This window comes from Triticum urartu, chromosome 1 (assembly GCF_003073215.2).
Source record: "Triticum urartu cultivar G1812 chromosome 1, Tu2.1, whole genome shotgun sequence".
Taxonomy (NCBI): Eukaryota; Viridiplantae; Streptophyta; class Magnoliopsida; order Poales; family Poaceae; genus Triticum; species Triticum urartu.
In genome coordinates, this window is record NC_053022.1 from 79057276 (window position 1) to 79077370 (window position 20095).

Consider the following 20095-nt stretch of genomic DNA (forward strand, 5'->3'; position numbering starts at 1 on the left):
TCTCTGTATGTGTCCTCGTGGGCATGCTTATTGTGTCGTGTGAGACGAGAGATGAAGGTAAATGGCCGCAGGAATAAAAGGGGGCCAGGCAGCGTGGATTCTTAGCGCGTCCGCATGGCAGTTTTTGCATCGGGTAACTGCATCGTCGCGCCGCGCCTGGCGCAACCGCTTGCACACGAATGTGCGTGATCGTGCACCAGACCCAAACACTGGCAGCGCGCGTGGAAGGACGAGGGCAGAGCACCCGGAGGGATGCGAGAGTAGAGCGCGCGCAGCGGGACATGAGCAGAGCGTGCCGCGGCCGCCTAAACCGCAAGCAACCACACGCATAGAGCAGTTGAACAGGCAGGAAATGGTCACCTACAAGCCGGCCGACAGTTGCGTCGCTGCGTAGAGAGCGGCCGTGTGCTACCACCTCCTTCTAGTCTATAGTCTCCTTTATATTATGTGCCATACTTTGCCTTCAAATTTAACCAACAAAATGTTAATGCATGTTTTAAAAATTATATAATTGGAAACTATGTTCAAATACAAATACAACTATATAATCTTTGGCGACGTGCATTCATATTTTATTAGTTAAATCATACTTATAAACCAGGACGGTGGTATAGTAGGTAATTAAATCGCAAACGTTTTTTATCAACCGTATGTGTACGTGGACTTTCGTCCTCCTCTCACGCGTCTTGTCACCCCGCTGCCGCAAACGGCTTACAGCGCAAGCTTGCGCAGCGCGCAGGGGCATTCTTTTGGCCAAACGGTGGTGCCAATGAATCGTCGGTGAGCCCGTTCCCGCGCAACCTCGCAGGTTCCCACGCAAGCTTCCTGCGTGACTCGGTGAAATCCCCAAAATCCCAATGCTTAACGGCCTGCTATATAAACCCTCACGGCCGGCGAGTCATGCGTCGCATTTTCCCCTCCCTCCCTGTAGCTTATCTCGTCTGCTTCTCCCACAATCGCCAATGGCACCGGTCCGTCGTCTTTGCACAGCCACTCCGCCGTCATCAAAGGACAGCTCCAGCTAGGAGGCTACACCACGGCGGCGGCGCAGTCCCCGGCGTAGTGTAGTGCGCGTGGCATCCTTGTTGGGTGTGCGCGGAACACCCACCACACGCTCCGCCGCTGGTGCCCGTCGGCAGCTATTGCCGGCCGCCATTACCGCCACACCACCATCGAAATCCAGGGCCATCGCGCGCTCCGTCGCCGCAGCCTGAAGGTGGGAGGTGGCCGTCGTGGCCTCCACCCCACTGTCGACCACTATGGCCATCACCCGCTCCGCCACCGCAGCCCGAAGGCAGGAGGTGGTGGTCGTGGCCGCCACCCCGTCGTCAGTCATCGTGTCCACCAGCCCACTGTCGACCGCCGAGGTCATCACCCGCTCCGCCACTGTAGCCCGAAGGCGGGAGGCGGAGGTGGATGCACACACGTGCGTCAGCGACCTTGCGCGCTACACCGAGTTCCTGCGGGAGGAGGAGGAGCGCCTCATCAAGCACGCAAAGAGCCTTACCACCACCGTGGCCGCGGTACACGCCGCCTCAGAGGCGAGGAATCAGGAGATCTACGAGGAGAACCACCGCTTCGAGAGGGGTCGTCTGGAGCTGCGGAGGGCGTTCGAGGTGAGCGTCGCTGAAGCTGCAACAGCGGCATGCACCGTATTGTGGTTGCCCAGCTCGTCGGTAGGCTCCTCCTCCTCTGCCTCTTACTAAGCGCGCTCGGCATAGGAGAGGCAACCGGAAGTAGTACAAAGCCCCTCCACATTAGTATTAGTATTTAGGGGCTATTTTGTTCAGTTCATCTGACTATAGATGTGGTGGAACTGTACAACGTACTTCAAATTAGCTAGTATATATAGTTGAACTAGCTATTTCAGTACGTGGTTGGCAACAATTGGGGAAAAGTTTGGTCGGTTCAGCTGTCGAGTTGAACTGTTTGTATAAATTAAGAACGACTGCTTAATCTATGAATGAAATCTATGCTTAATTACTGAATTTTAGTTGCAAAAATTAGATACTGCTAGTGATTTTTAGCTTCATATTTTGACAAATCGCAGTGTTACAAGGATTGACAAATCTTACCATATTGTTTGTACGTGGTTGCACACGGGTCATCCAAAACAACTGTTTGCGTTGAAGGAATGCACAAATCCTGCGCTGCTCTCACTTTGCGTATGATTGTTCTATCTAAAATGTTTGCGATCAAGAGCAGTAGAAATCCTGCTCAGCACATTTTCATTTGGCTTCCTAGGGAAGCTGTCGGTTTGCATACGGGTGTTCTAACTAAAATGTTTGCTATGATTGTTTTATATTTAAAAAGTGAATTAAACTGCGGCTTGGGCGCCATTAATGGAGAGGATGCGAGCAAGGCGGGTGGCCATGGAAGTCAAAGGGCTCGCTTCCCAATGAGCCTGCGCAGCGTACATCTCGCACGCTTCCCGGTGAGCTTGCACATTTGAGGACAGCTTGCACGCCTCTCGGTTAGCCTGCACATAGGACGGCGCTCGCACGCCTCCTGTTCAGTCAAGGTCAAGCAGCTGTCCGCACGGCACCTCCTACAGCCATTAAAACCAAGACATGTGGTGTCACGTGAATGGTTAACAGAACACGCACTATTTAAATTATACAAACGTTTGAGATATTAAAGTGGCACCTATTTTTTCAAAATGCCTTTGTTGGCTGTCATTATTCGAGTGCGCCTTCTCTCAAAATGGACACGAAAAATACCACAACGTGTTGGGTGCCATTCCATGATAGCATGCCAAGTTTCATGAATTTCAGACGAGTTTTGGATTTACTAGAATTTAAAAACCAGGCATCTCAATGTTTTTCCGGCAATCAACGGTGCCCTGGTGTTTAAAATTCATTCCCATTTCTTGCATGGGACCTAAGCATGCACCCAAGGACATGGATTTGATTTTTCAACCAATTTATATGCACTGTAGCATGTGCATGTAGTTCAAATTTTAATTATGCATATAAATGCATTGAAAACTCAGTTAATGCATAGAAATGTCCAAATGAACCCCAAAAAATCACAAAAATTGACACAACACTCCTGTTGTTCTATGTTGACACGAGAAAAAAATTGGAAGCAATAGGAGGCAGTGGATATCGTTTCCTCCCCAAAGGTGGGACGTTCCCTACCGAAACCACGATGCTTGTTGTGAGAAGCTCTGGTTTGTGAGAAGCATATACCCAAACCTGCCCCAAACGGGACAAAAATTTTACCACGGCATGTTGATGCCGCTCCATGAAAGTATGCCAAGTTTCATGAATTTCAGACGAGTTTTGGATTTACTAGAATTTAAAAACCAGGCATCTCAATGTTTTTCCGGCAATCAACGGTGCCCTGGTGTTTAAAATTCATTCCCATTTCTTGCATGGGACCTAAGCATGCACCCAAGGACATGGATTTGATTTTTCAACCAATTTATATGCACTGTAGCATGTGCATGTAGTTCGAATTTTAATTATGCACATAAATGCATTGAAAACTCAGTTAATGCATAGAAATGTCCAAATGAACCCCAAAAAATCACAAAAATTGACACAACACTCCTGTTGTTCTATGTTGACACGAGAAAAAAATTGGAAGCAATAGGAGGCAGTGGATATCGTTTCCTCCCCAAAGGTGGGACGTTCCCTACCGAAACCACGATGCTTGTTGTGAGAAGCTCTGGTTTGTGAGAAGCATATACCCAAACCTGCCCCAAACGGGACAAAAATTTTACCACGGCATGTTGATGCCGCTCCATGAAAGTATGCCAAGTTTCATGAATTTCAGACGAGTTTTGGATTTACTAGAATTTAAAAACGAGGCATCTCAATGTTTTGCCGGCAATCAACGGTGCCCTGGTGTTTGAAATTCATTCCCTTTTCTTGCATGGGACCTAAGCATGCACCCAAGGACAAAGATTTGGTTTTTCAACCAATTTATATGCACTCAGTGGTGCACGTCGGTCCTAAACAAACGGTTTTTAACCCCTTTCCATGGCGTCATATGGAACCGTCTCCAAGTGAGTGTGGGTGATAGGGGGGTCCTTCCCACACGACCCAGAAACCATCGGGGATAGGGAGCCTTGATGCATACATTTGTCCCTGTATAACCATTTCCGATATCTCGAATATCCCAAACGCTTCATCCTTGCTACTCGTTTGTGCTTGCATTGCCATCACAGTCGGAGTTTTGTGGTTCTGCCTAAAACCAGGTAGATTCTAGGCACGGGAGCTTTCCAGGGAGATTCTAGGCAGATTCCAGGAACGGGAGATTTACGATGCCTGGCACATCACAAACAGTTCATGATTATAAACCGTGTACGATAGGTAGACAACCACACACATTTAGTTTTCCGGCACTGTATGTGATAGTGTCTGACATCACACACGCTTTGCGAACGGTAACTGTGTGCATGCTTGCACACGTTTCCTCTCTGTGAACCATCTCGGATTATGGTATATATCGCAAACGTTTGTGTTTTACCAACCGTGTGTGCCGTAATGACCTATACAACGTAATTTCGCCCTAATTTAATTGCTGCTATTTAAAATTGTACCTAATTTAAACTTGAAAGTAGGCTGTAGGTTTATTCATATCCATCAGGTTCAAACAACCAATGCATTATTCAATTCACAGGTACATATGTTTAAGAATTACAGAAGCACCAAATAAAGAATGATGTACCAGGGTTCTATACTTGTACTATTACAGATGGTAAAGAAAGAGGCGACAGACATTCCAGATGCTGAACAAGGTGAAGCCGAATGGTCCTATTGTGCTCTCCTGGATGCAGAAGGCATGCAGGACTCTAGTCCAACCCCATGTGATGGCCGGACACCAATCATGTAGTTTGAGAGGTAATCTTGAGTAAACTGCTTCAGGATCCACTTCAAAAGAAAAAAAGATTCAGATATTATCATCTAACACAACTCATTACGGGCAGTAAAAATAAGGCTACATGGTTCTTACTTACCATCATGCAGTTCATTGTTGTCTTGCATAAAGTGTAAACAAATAGTTCGATTGACATCTTTTGACCCATTTTAGTAACAATCTTTATCAGTTTCCTCACTCGATGCTGGTTCATGAATATCTCATTGCCCCATACGCAGGAAGGGTCAAAGTGTGGATCTTTGGCAATGATATATGTACCTAAAAGCACCAAGTTAATACTAGAAGCTAAACAACAATTTGAAAATGATATAGTACAACACTCCATCCATCCCATTATATAAGATTTTATTACATGTATATCTAGACATCATCAGAACATTAAGGTAACACTCATCCTTGTTGCTATGTAGCCTGGGATTGCATATTTAGTCATTCAGTACAATGCATGTTGCTAACCAACAATTGAAAAACGAAAAGGCATGTTAACTGCAATATCCTTAACAACAACCAAATATCGTAATTCATAGTGGTATTGTTGAAACTGTTATTGATGAAATTGAACTGCACAGCAAATAGTTGCACATATAGAGCATCACATTGTGGAGAACTGAAATAAACAAGCCATAAGGACATCTCTAGGCAATCCTTAAAAAGTTAAAGGACTAAAACCCTTAGTGGATATATATATATATACTACAGCAATTTTTGGCCTTTTCTAGTCGATCCCCTAAACTTAAGGTGGTAAATTTCAATTTGATGAAGTTCAAAGCAGGTTCAACCGAAAGTAGCATGCATTCAAACATAAACATATATAGTTTTGCATAACTGAACATAAAACATAAATTTAAACTAAGCTAAACTACTTTCGGTCGAAGTAGAGGTCGAGCCAATCCTTCCTCGTCATGTACGGTGTGCCACGAGGTGGGTCTGGGCCAGTACCATCGTCGGGGTCGTTGGGGAAGGCACTGCTCCACTCATCGACATCAATCTCCTCGTCCTCGGGGCCCACCTCGACGCCCTCCGTGCCGCCGTCGCCGCCGCCTTCGACCTCGTCATCAGAGGAGAGCGCGATAACCTCGCCACCCTCCACGTCGTGGTCTTCTCCGCCTTCGACCTTGTCATCGGAGGAGAGCGCGATAACCTCGCCGCCCTTCGCGCCGACAAAGATCGCCCGATCTGCCTCCACGAGCTCCGGGAGCTGCCGGCGGAGCTCTTGCATGTAGGACTCGTCGGCGGCCTCGGCCTCGAGATGCTCCCACGCCTCGCGGTCCTCCCGCGCCATAGCCAAGCTCACCACCCCTGGCTCCGGCAGAACAAGGTGGATCGGACGTGTGCCTAAGGGGAAATTGAGCCTAGACGCCGCGCCGTGGTAGTGGACCTGCCAGCGGTCGTACTCCATGGCCGCAAGCTCAGCCATGTGGAAGCTACCGAGCCACCGGCGGGTGTGGGTCTCTCGATCTATAATCTCGGCAACCCACATCACCCACCGTCGCTGCCGGGCCCTGAGGTAGGACTTCATCGGCTGTCGGGTCCAGGGGACGGGGTAGTCCTCGACCCGGTGTAGGGGTGCGGCGGCGGGTGGATCGGGGGACCGGCGACGGCGGATCAGGCCCGCGGAGGACGACGGGGAAACCTCGGCGGCCACCTCGCCGGCGTCGGGCAAAAAGCCGCGATAAACCTCTTTTTGGCCATTGGCTACTCGAGCTCCCCGGCACACAAGCAGAGGTTGAGGATGGAGGCGCCGGCGATGGCTGCGACCTACCAATGGTTTCGAGGGTTGTGTGTGTCTGTGTGAGCGGAGGTTGTGTTTGAGGAAATACTGCGGCAACTGGAAATTTTACTAGGTGGGACTAACAAGGCGGGGCTACTGAAAATTTGGATCAAGAGCGAGAAGATATTTTTGAGATTGCGAAGGATGCAGAGGCGGGAGTAAAATGCAGGGGCTACTGAAAATTTGAATCAAGGGACTGAAGCAGAGAGGGATGCAGAGGCGGGAGTTTGGGGGGGAGCGAGCTAGTGTGCTTGACATGCCGGTTGTGGACTGTAGCCGATGCACCTTCTCGCGTAAGCCATAGGCGTACTATACACCAACGGTGCTCCAAGATATTTTGTACTACATCACACACAGTTGGTGAGAATAAACTGTGTGGGATCTACTTGATTTGAATTACAAAATGGGGTCACAGCGGCAATGGACGATGTTTGAATTGCTAGACCTTTTATCTGCAGTGAACATGCAACTGTATGTGTGTCGTAAAAGAATTGGAATTATTCAGGGTTCATTTGGGAATTTCATACATTAAACTGGTTTTCTAGCCATTTCGAGTGCACAATTCAAAATTAAACTACATGCACATGCTCTGGTGCATACAAATTGGTTGAAAAATCAAATCTGTGTCCTTCAGTGCATGCTTAGGTCCCATGGAAGAAATGGGAATGAATTTTTCGGGGTTCGTTTGGCCTTTTTTATACATTAACTGGGTTTTCTAGGCATCTTATGTGCATAATTCAAATTTGAACTACAAGCACATGCTCCAATGCACCAAAGTTGGTTGAAAAATCACATGTGTGTCCTTGGGTGAATTTCTAGGTCCCATGCAAGAGATGAGAATGAAATTCAAATACCATGGCACTATTGATTGCCGGTAAAATGTTGAGATGCCTGGTTTTTAAATTCTAGTAAATCCAAAACTCGTCTGAAATTCATGAAACTTGGCATGCTATCATGGAGCGGCATCAACATGCCGTGGTGAAAATTTTGTCCCATTTGGGGTAGGTTCGGGTATAAGCTTCTCACAAACCAGAGCTTCTCACAACAAGCATGATGGTTTCGATAGGGAACATACCACCTTTGGTGACGGGGCGATATCCGTTGCCTCTTATTGCTTTCAAAAAATTCTAGTGTCAACATAGAACAACAGGAGTGTTGTGTTCAATCTTGGAATTTTTCAAGGTTCATTTGGCCTTTTTATACATTAACTGGGTTTTCTAGGCATTTTATGTGCATAATTAAAATTTGAACTACAAGCACATGCTCCAATGCACCAAAGTTGGTTGAAAAATCACATGTGTGTCCTCGGGTGAATTTCTAGGACCCACGCAAGAGATGGGAACGAAATTCAAACACCAAGGCTCTATTGATTGCCGGCAAAATGTTGAGATGTCTGGTTTTTAAATTCTAGTAAATCGAAAACTCGTATGAAATTCATGAAACTTGGCATGCTATCATCGAGCGGCATCAACATGTCGTGGTGAAAATTTTGTCCCATTTGGAGCAGGTTCGGGAATAAGCTTCTCACAAGCCAGAGCTTCTCACAACAAGCATGATGGTCTCGAAAGGGAACGTACCACCTTTGGGGATGGGACGATATCCATTGCCTCTTATTGCTTTCTAAAAATTTCTAGTGTAAACATAGAACAACAGGAGTGTTGTGTTCAATCTTGGAATTTTTCGGGGTTCGTTTGGCCTTTTTTATGCAGTAACTGGGTTTTCTAGCCATTTTATGTGCATAATTCAAATTTGAACTAAAAGCACATGCTCCAATGCACCAAGGTTGGTTGAAAAATCACATGTGTGTCCTTGGGTGAATTTCTAGGTCCCATGCAAGAGATGGGAATGAAATTCAAACACTAGGGCACTGTTGATTGCCGGCAAAATGTTGAGATGCCTGGTTTTTAAATTCTAGTAAATCCAAAACTCGTATGAAATTCATGAAACTTGGCATTCTATCATGGAGCGGCATCAACATGCCGTGGTGAAAATTTGTCCCATTTGGGGCAGGTTCGAGTATAAGCCTCTCACAAACCAGAGCTTCTCACAACAAGCATGTTCGTTTCGATAGGGAACGTACCACCTTTGGGGACGGGACGATATCCGTTGCCTCTTATTGCTTTCAAAAATTTCTAGTGTCAACATAGAACAACAGGAGTGTTGTGTTCAATCTTGAAATCTTTCGGGGTTCGTTTGGCCTTTTTATGCATTAACTGGGTTTTCTAGGAATTTTATGTGCATAATTCAAATTTGAACTACAAGCACATGCTCCAATGCACTAAGGTTGGTTGACAAATCACATGTGTGTCCTTGCGTGAATTTCTAGGTCCCATGCAAGAGATGGGAATGAAATTCAAACACCAGGGCACTGTTGATTGTTGGCAAAACATTGAAATGCCTCGTTTTTAAATTCTAGTAAATCCAAAACTCGTCTGACATTCATGAAACTTGGCATGCTTTCATGGAGCGGCATCAACATGCCGTGGTAAAAAATTTGTCAGGTTTGGGGCAGGTTTGGGTATATGCTTCTCACAACAAGCATCATGTTTTCAGTAGGGAACGTTTCACCTTTGGGGACGAAACGATATCCACTACCTCTTATTGCTTCCAAAAAAATTCTCGTGTCAACATAGAACAACAGGAGTGTTGTGTCAATTTTTGTAATTTTTCAGGGTTCTTTTGGACATTTTTATGCATTAACTGAGTTTTCAATGCATTTATGTGCATAATTCAAATTTGAACTACATGCACATGCTCCAGTGCATATAAATTGGTTGAAAAGTCAAATCTGTGTCCTTGGGTGCATGCTTAGGTCCCATGGAAGAAATGGGAATTAATTTCAAACACTAGCGCACCGTTGATTGCCGGAAAAACATTGAGATGCCTCGTTTTTAAATTCTAGTAAATCCAAAACTCGTCTGAAATTCATGAAACTTGCATGCTTTCATGGAGCAGCATCAGCATGTCGTGGTAAAATTTTTATCCGGTTTGGGGCAGGTTTGGGTATATGCTTCTCACAAACCAGAGCTTCTCACAACAAGCATCATGGTTTCGGTAGGGAACGTCCCACCTTTGGGGACGAAATGATATCCACTGCCTCTTATTGCTTCCAAAAAATGTCTCGTGTCAACATAGAACAACATGAGTGTTGTGTCAATTTTTGTAATTTTTTGGGGTTCTTTTGGACATTTTTATGCATTAACTGAGTTTTCAATGCATTTATGTGCATAATTCAAATTTGAACTACATGCACATGCTCGAGTGCATATAAATTGGTTGAAAAATCAAATCTGTGTCCTTGGGTGCATGCTTAGGTCCCATGGAAGAAATGGGAATGAATTTCAAACACCAGGGCACTGTTGATTGCCGACAAAACATTGAGATGCCTAGTTTTTGAATTCTAGTAAATCCAAAACTCATCTAAAATTCATTAAACTTTGCATGCTATCATGGAATGGCACCCGACATGATGTGGTATTTTTCGTGTCCATTTTGAGAAAAGGCGCACTCGAATAATGACAGCCAACAAAGGCATTTTGAAAAAATAGCTGCCACTTTAATATCTCAAATGTTTGTATAATTCAAACCATGTGCGTTCTGTTAACCATTCACGTGACGCCACGTGTCTTGGTTTTAATGGTTTTAGGAGGTGTCGTGCCGACAGCTGCTTGACCTTGACTGAACGGGAGGCGTGCGAGCACCGTCCGGTGCGCAGGCTGACCGAGAGGCGTGCAAGCTGTCCTCCAATGCGCAGGCTCACCGGGAAGCGTGCAAGCTTTACACTGCGTAGGCTCACTGGGAAGCGAGCCCTTTGACTTCCATGGCCGCCCGCCTTCCTCTCCATTAATGGCGCCCGAGCCGCTGTTTAATACGGGCGGCCTTACTGTTCGCCTCCCATCCCCCCCCCCCCCCCCCCCCCCCCCCCCCCCCCCCCCCCGCGGAATAATCATCTGCCACTAGTCTTCAAGTTTGCTGAAGTCAACTCCGAGCCAGAGGAGATAGAAAATAAGGAGGAATGGGGATCATGGACATGGCCCGGAATGAGCTGGCTGCGGCGGTTGCTTCCCCCGCTCCCGTCCCAGCTCCCATCCCCGCGCCTGCGCTAGCGACCATCCCTGTAGCATTGACGGGCTGGTCGCCGTGCACTATCGCAGAGCTGGAAGCCATGGGCGTCAGCGAGGTCTCCTTGGATCCGCGCGAGCTCGTGTACATGCCAACGCCAGCGCCCCTACCCGTGCGCGCCCCTCCACCCACCGTGGCATCGACCCCGTGCATTTGGCTGCACCCACCGCGCCCGTGCGCACCCCTCCACCCACCGTGGCGCCGGTCCCGGTGTGTTTGGCTACACCTGTCGTGCCCGTGCCTGTGCGCCCCCCCCCCCCTCACCGGCATGGGACGCTGCCGTCGACTGCTACCTCTCAGCAGCGCAAGTTGTCATCCTCCCGCGCCCCGCCCGTCGATCGCACGACGACATGATGTTTGATTTACAAGTGAAGAACATTTTGTGCTGTTGGGGAACGTAGCATAAATTCAAAATTTTCCTACGTGTCACCAAGATCTATCTATGGAGTCATCTAGCAACGAGGGAGGAGTGGATCTACATACACTTGTAGATCGCACGCGGAAGCGTTCAAGAGAACGGGGTTGATGGAGTCGTACTCGTCGTGATCCAAATCACCGGAGATCCTAGTGCCGAACGGACGGCACCTCCGCGTTCAACACACGTACAGCCCGGTGACGTCTCCCATGCCTTGATCCAGCAAGGAGAGAGGGAGAGGTTGAGGAAGACTCCATCCAGCAGCAGCACAACGGCGTGGTGGTGATGGAGGAGCGTGGCTATCCTGCAGGGCTTCGCCAAGCACCGCGGGAGAGGAGGAAGAGAGGTAGGGATGCACCAACAGGGAGAGATCAGATCACGTATTGGGCAGCCCCTAGGCCTCACTATTTATAGGAGGAGGGGAGGAGGGTGCGCCCCCTCTAGGGTTCCCACCCCTAGGGGGGGCGACAGCCCTAGATGGAAAAAGGGGGGCGGCCAAGAGGGGAGAGGGGGGCGCCCCCTAGGGTGGGCCTTAGGGCCCATCTAAGCCTAGGGTTTCCCCTTCTCCTCCTCTGCTGCGCCTTGGGCCTTGGTGGGGGGGCGCACCAGCCCACCTGGGGCTGGTCCCCTCCCACACTTGGCCCATGCAGCCCTCCGGGGCTGGTGGCCCCACTTGGTGGACCCCCGGGAACCTCCCGGTGGTCCCGGTACGTTACCGATAAACCCCGAAACTTTTCCGGTGACCAAAACAGGACGTCCCATATATAAATCTTTACCTCCGGACCATTCCGGAACTCCTCGTGATGTCCGGGATCTCATCCGGGACTCCGAACAACATTCGGTAACCACGTATATCTATTCCCTATAACCCTAGCATCATCGAACCTTAAGTGTGTAGACCCTACGGGTTCGGGAGACATGCAGACATGACCGAGATGACTCTCCGGTCAATAACCAACAGCGGGATCTGGATACCCATGTTGGCTCCCACATGTTCCACGATGATCTCATCGGATGAACCACGATGTCAAGGACTTAATCAATCCCGTATACAATTCCCTTTGTCTAGCGGTACGATACTTGCCCGAGATTCGATCGTCGGTATCCCGATACCTTGTTCAATCTCGTTACCGGCAAGTCTCTTTACTCGTTTCGTAACACATCATCCCGTGATCAACTCCTTGATCACATTGTGCACATTATGATGATGTCCTACCGAGTGGGCCCAGAGATACCTCTCCGTTTACACGGAGTGACAAATCCCAGTCTCGATTCGTGCCAACCCAACAGACACTTTCGGAGATACCCGTAGTGCACCTTTATAGTCACCCAGTTACGTTGTGACGTTTGGTACACCCAAAGCACTCCTACGGTATCCAGGAGTTGCACAATCTCATGGTCTAAGGAAATGATACTTGACATTAGAAAAGCTTTAGCATACGAACTACATAATCTTGTGCTAGGCTTAGGATTGGGTCTTGTCCATCACATCATTCTCCTAATGATGTGATCCCGTTATCACTGACATCCAATGTCCATGGTCAGGAAACCGTAACCATCTATTGATCAACGAGCTAGTCAACTAGAGGCTTACTAGGGACATGGTGTTGTCTATGTATCCACACATGTATCTGAGTTTCCTATCAATACAATTATAGCATGGATAATAAACGATTATCATGAACAAGGAAATATAATAATAATCAATTTATTATTGCCTCTAGGGCATATTTCCAACAGTCTCCCACTTGCACTAGAGTCAATAATCTAATTCACATCGCCATGTGATTAACACTCAAGGTCACATCCCCATGTGACTAACACCCAAAGAGTTTACTAGAGTCAATAATCTAGTTCACATTACCATGTGATTAACACTCGATGAGTTCTGGGTTTGAACATGTTATGCTTGTGAGAGATGTTATAGTCAATGGGTCTGAATCTTTCAGATCCGTATGTACTTCGCAAATCTCTATGTCATCTTGTAGATGCAGCTACTACGCTATATTTGGAGCCATTCCAAACAACTGTTCTACTATACGAATCCAGTTTACTACTCAGAATAATCTGGATTAGTGTCAAAGTTTGCATCGGCGTAACCCTTTACGACGAACTCTTTTACCACCTCCATAATCGAGAAAATTCCTTAGTCCACTAGTTACTAAGGATAACTTTGACCGCTGTCCTATGATCCATTCTTGGATCACTCTTGTACCCCTTGACTGACTCATGGCAAGGCACACAGCATAGCATACTGTAGAGAGCCTATGATAAAAGCATAGGGGACGACCTTCGTCCTTCCTCTTTCTTCTGCCGTGGTCGAGCTTTAAGTCTTAACTTCATACCTTACAACTCAGGCAAGAACTCCTTCTTTGACTGATCCATCTTGAACACCTTCAAGATCATGTCAAGGTATCTGCTCATTTGAAAGTACCATTAAGCGTTTTGATCTATCCTTATAGATCTTGATGCTCAATGTTCAAGTAGCTTAATCCAGGCTTTCCATTGAAAAGAACTTTCCAAATAACCCTTTATGCTTTCCAGAAATTCGACGTCATTTCTGATCAACAATATGTCAACAACATATATTCATCAGAAATTCTATAGTGCTCCCACTCACTTCTTTGGAAATACAAGTTTCTCATGAACTTTGTATACACCCAAAATCTTTGATCATCATCAAAGCATACATTCCAACTCCGAGATGCTTACTCCAGTCCTCAGAAGGATTGCTGGAGCTTTTGCATACTTATTAGCATCTTTCAGGATTGACAAAACCTTCCGGTTGTATCACATACAACCTTTCCTCAAAAATCGTCGAGGAAACAATGTTTTGATATCCTATCTGCAAGATTTCATAAATAATGCAGTAATCGCTAATATAATTCCAACAGACTCTTAGCATCGCTACGAGTGAGAAAGTCTCATCGTAGTCAACTCCTTGAACTTGTCGAAAAACATCTTAACGACAAGTCGAGCTTTCTTAATGGTGACATTTACCATCATTGTCCGTCTTCCTTTTAAAATCCATATGTACCTAACAGCCTTACGACCATCAAGTAGTTCTTCCAAAGTCTACACTTTGTTTTTCATATATGGATCCTGTCTCGGATTTTATGGCCTCGAGCCATTTATCGGAATCCGGGCCCACCATCGCTTCTCCATAGCTCGTAGGTTCATTGTTGTCTAGCAACAAGACTTCCAAGACAGGATTACGTACCACTCTGAAGTAGTATGCATCCTTGTCATCCCACAAGGTTTGGTAGTGACTTGATCTGAAGTTTCATGATCACTATCATAAGCTTCCACTTCAATTGGTGTAGGTGCCACAGGAACAACTCTTGTGCCCTGCCACACACTAGTTGAAGAGACGGTTCAATAACCTCATCAAGTCTCCACCATCCTCCCACTCAATTCTTTCAAGAGAAACTTTTCCTCGAGAAAGGACCCGATTCTAGAAACAATCCCTTATTGCTTTCGGATCTGAGACAGGAGGTATACCCAACTGTTTTGGGTGTCCTATGAAGATGCATTTATCCGCTTTGGGTTCGAGCTTATCAGCCTGAAACTTTTTCACATAAGCGTCGCAGCCCCAAACTTCTAAGAAATGACAGCTTAGGTTTCTCTAAACCATAGTTCATATGGTGTCATCTCATTGGGATTACGTGGTGCCCTATTTAAAGTGAATGTGGTTGTCTTTAATGCCTAACCCATAAACTATCGTGGTAATTCGATAAGAGACATCATGGTATGCATCACATAGGATTAGGATTGGGTCTTGTCCATCACATCATTCTCCTAATGATGTGATCCCGTTATCACTGACATCCAATGTCCATGGTCAGGAAACCGTAACCATCTATTGATCAACGAGCTAGTCAACTAGAGGCTTACTAGGGACATGGTGTTGTCTATGTATCCACACATGTATCTGAGTTTCCTATCAATACAATTATAGCATGGATAATAAACGATTATCATGAACAAGGAAATATAATAATAATCAATTTATTATTGCCTCTAGGGCATATTTCCAACATGTGCTGCCTTGAAGACTTGAACAACGGCGTCCTGGAGGACGACAACGATAATGACGGTGTGGCACCCCGCCTCCGCCGCCGCCAGAAATAGTTTTTTGGGGGTTTAATACTGTATCTCGAATTCTCAATCATATGAATATAAATTCGTAGTGTGACTGAATGAAAGATATGGTTTGAACGAACTTGCGTTTTTCTCTCTTAATTTACAGACTTATCAAATGATTTTCTTTTTAATAAACGTCAATGGTTGTTAAATATAAAACACGCATCGCAAATGTTTTAGTTAGAACACCTGTATGCAAACCGACAGCTTCCCCAGGAAGCCAAGGGAAAATGTGCCGAGCAGGATTTCTGCATCCGTTCAACGCAAATGGTTGTTTGCATGACCCGTGTGCAACCACGTACAAACAATTGGGTAAGATTTGCATATCTGTCATTTTGGGTATGTTTCCATTTCTCAAACTGGAAAGATTGACATTTGTTTATCTAGTAACATTACCATTTGTCAACCTTGTAACATTGCGATTTGTCAAAATATGTAGCTAAAAATCACTAGCACTATCTAATTTTTGCAACTAAAATCACTAGCACTGTTCATATGGACACCACTAGCAGGCGTGAGTTCATGGACACATATGCAAATGTACAATTGATTACATTCAACAAGTCATCAACCCACAACGACAACGAGGATACACATTGGATTATAGATCATTTACAACAAAACATTCTAGTAAAGTTTTTCTCACACAACAAATAACAAAGCGATGAAATGAACTTCAGCTCAACCACTCGTCGGTGTTGGAAACGCTTGCTTTGAACCAGAAGTGATTCTCTGGGAAGGGCCAGCTACTGTCAATCTCGAGACCAACGCAGGACTGATCATCCAGGCTGAAGCGGCCTATTTCAATACCCATATTGGGACGGTAGGGAAGCATAGTAATGTCCGAGGTATAGATACAGTTGCTTCTCATAAATGGTAGTAACGTTGTGTCAACAGCAGCTGGATCCCTTCCACCATCATTGGATAGTTTTGTCCAAGGAAGAGCGAGTCTCCTCCAAGGAGAAGGTGTTGGCGCTAGTACACCAGTATCCATCCCGAATACCCTGCAACGGATGTTGGAATAGGTCCGGAGAGTGTGACCATACGAGACAACACCTGCTTCCTTAGTAACATCAGTAGTGCCCCGTATACAGACAAGAAGAGGTGATCCATCGGAATAAGTTGTCAGGCGCCACTGAGTATATGGGTCCTACTCGTCCTCATGCTTGTGAATAAAATTTTCAAGTATAGGTGGTGGAATGTTCACAGGACCTTGGAAACACAAGAAGGTTAATTAGTAAAGGGAAACTAGCTAACCCGCATGCATGTGGATGAAAAAATTATAATTACGGTGGAAGACAAACGTACTGAAATCATGCGGATTTCATGCAAAAACAGTGCCATGAGTGGTGGCAGCAAACACAAGACCCTCATATTGAATTGCATCACAGTACTCATCCATGTATAGAAACTGATTTTTGAGCAATATCCATCGAGTCATACCATGAAGGACGACAACAAGCTTGTCGAAGATAGCGACAGCATAAGCATTCCTATAACCCCAAGAGCGGTTGGGAACTCGACAAATTGCTATCTTCCATAGATGACACTCAGCATGATCGTATTTGAACTCACATAGAATACCGGTGTACTCAACCTCTCGGCAGTCATCTGAGATTTTTCGAAGTGGAACCCGGTGACGAGTGTACACATTCACAAGTTCCCACACGCAGTTGTATCCAATATAGACAACCCAATCTCCATTTGCGCCTGCCCAAACCTTACCCTCAAGAGATGGCATCTTAACATCATACGTATCATTATCAAGTGGCATCAACTTACACAAGGCGAGGCTTCCCTTGTCCCCGCACCAGTCAGAAGGGTCACGGCGAAGAAGATAGGGGAGATCAAACTGCTCCTGGACCCTTGGGTTCCTTGTAATGATGTTAGTAGTTGAGTCGAGAATGGTCTTGAACGAACCTGCCATGCTAGCCGAGGTGATGACGTCGCACCGATCAATGAGTTCCTCCACCACGTCATCATTTAGATCGGGGCAAGAATAACGGGGTCATTTCCGGCTTGTTCCCTCCATGGAGAAGACGATCGAACAATGGCAGAAGGAAGGGTGAAGGCAAATGGAGGAGGGAGGAAGAGCTAGCGTGCGATAGCAGTTCCAAATCGAGAGAGAAAGGCGAAGAGTCGGTGGACGGTTGCCACGGCACGCGAAGAGGCGACTGGGGAGCGAACGGTTTCCACAGAGGTCACACACTGACGACAAGGGCTGAGTGAACCGCATCCAATCCCATCGCACAACACACATGTCTTGTTAATTTGAACCGTTCCTGTTCTCTTGTGTCAATGCAAACAGTTCATCCGAGTGAACCGCACGCCGTATATCGCACACACCTTGATCTAGCTGGCCATTTCTTTTGTGTTGCCTAATCATAAACGGTTCATCCGAGTGAACCGTATGTTGTATACCGCACACACCTTCATGTGGTTGCCCGTTTCTTTTGTGTTGCCTAATCACAAACAGTTCATCTGAGTGAACCGTATGCTGTGTATCGCACACACCTTCATCTGGCTGCCCGTTTATTTTGTTCCTCCTCACCGCAAACAGTTAATTGAACTGAACCGTATGCCCTTCATGCACACGCAACTAAAATCTGAACCGTGTTTGATGTGTCCTCCATCGCAAACATTTTATACATTTATGACGGTTTTCATACACCACCGTTTGTGATTATGGCATCGCACACAGTTTCTCAAAGGGTCTCTCATTGTACTGCCGCGTTAGCAGCATCCTACAGTAGTGACTGGAGCATGTGCATGTACTTCAAATTTGAATTATGCACATAAATGCATTGAAAACTCAATTAATGCATAAAAATGTCCAAACGAACCCCGAAAAATCACAAAAAAACACACAACACTCCTGTTGTTCTATGTTGACACGAGAAAAATTGAAAGCAATAAGAGGCAATGGATATCATTTCGTCCCCAAAGGTGGGACGTTCCCTACCGAAAACCATCATGCTTGTTGTGAGAAGCTCCGGTTTGTGAGAAGCATATACCCAAACCTGCCCCAAATTGGACAAAACTTTTACCACGGCATGTTGACGCCGCTCCATGATAGCATGCAAGTTTCATGAATTTCAGACAGGTTTTGGATTTACTAGAATTTAAAAACCAGGCATCTCAACATTTTGCCGGCAATCAACGGTGCCCTAGTGTTTGAAATGCATACCCATTTCCTGCATGGGACCTAAGCATGCACCCAAGGACACAGATTTGATTTTTCAACCAATTTATATGCACTGGAGCATGTCCATGTAGTTCAAATTTGAATTATGCACATAAATGCATTGAAAACTCAGTTAATGCATAAAAATGTCCAAACAAACCCTGAAAAATCACAAAAATTCACACAACACTCCTGTTATTCTATGTTGATACGAGAAAAAAAATTGAAACCAATAAGAGGCAATGGATATCATTTCGTTCCCAAAGGTGGGATGTTCCCTACCGAAAACCATCATGCTTGTTGTGAGAAGCTCCGGTTTGTGAGAAGCATATACCCAAACCTGCCCCCAAATGGGACAAAAAATTTACCACGGAATGTTGATGCCACTCCATGTTAGCATGCCAAGTTTCATGAATTTCAGACGGGTTTTGGATTTACTCGAATTTAGAAACCAGGCATCTCAATGTTTTGCCGGCAATCAACGATGCCCCGGTGTTTGAAATTCATTCCCATTTCTTGCAAGGGACCTAAGCATGCACCCAAGGATACAGATTTGATTTTTCAACCAATTTATATGCACTGGAGCATGTGCATGTAGTTCAAATTTGAATTATGCACATAAATGCATTAAAAAGTCAGTTAATGCATAAAAATGTCCAAACGAACCCCGAAAAATCACAAAAAATCACACAACACTCTTGTTGTTCTATGTTGACATGAGAAAAAATTTGAAAGCAATAAGAGGCAATGGATATCGTTTCGTCCCCAAAGGTGGGACGTTCCCTACCGAAAACCATCATGCTTGTTGTGAGAAGCTCCGGTTTGTGAGAAGCATATACCCAAACCTGCCCCAAATGGGACTTTTACTACGGCATGTTGATGCCGCTCCATGATAGCATGCCAAGTTTCATGAATTTCATACGGGTTTTGGATTTACTATAATTTAAAAATCAGGCATCTCAACATTTTGCCGGCAATCAATGGTGCCCTGGTATTTGAAATTCATTCCCATTTCTTGCATGGGACCTAAGCATGCACCCAAGGACACAGATTTGATTTTTCAACCAATTTATATGCACTGGAGCATGTGCATGTAGTTCAAATTTGAATTATGCACATAAATGCATTGAAAACTCAGTTAATGCATAAAAATGTCCGAACGAACCCCGAAAAATCACAAAAATTCACACAACACTCCTGTTGTTGTATGTTGACACGAGAAAAAAATTGAAAGCAATAAGAGGCAATGGATATCGTTCCGTCCCCAAAGGTGGGACGTTCCCTACCGAAAACCATCATGCTTGTTGTGAGAAGCTCCAGTTTGTGAGAAGCATATACCCAAACCTGCCCCAAATGGGACAAAAATTACCACTGCATGTTGATGCCGCTCCATGATAGCATGCCAAGTTTCATGAATTTCAGATGGGTTTTGGATTTACTAGAATTTAAAAATCAGGCATCTCAATATTTTGCTGGCAATCAACGGTGCCCTAGTGTTTGAAATTCATTCCCATTTCTTGCATGGGACCTAAGCATGCACCCAAGGACACAGATTTGATTTTTTAACCAATTT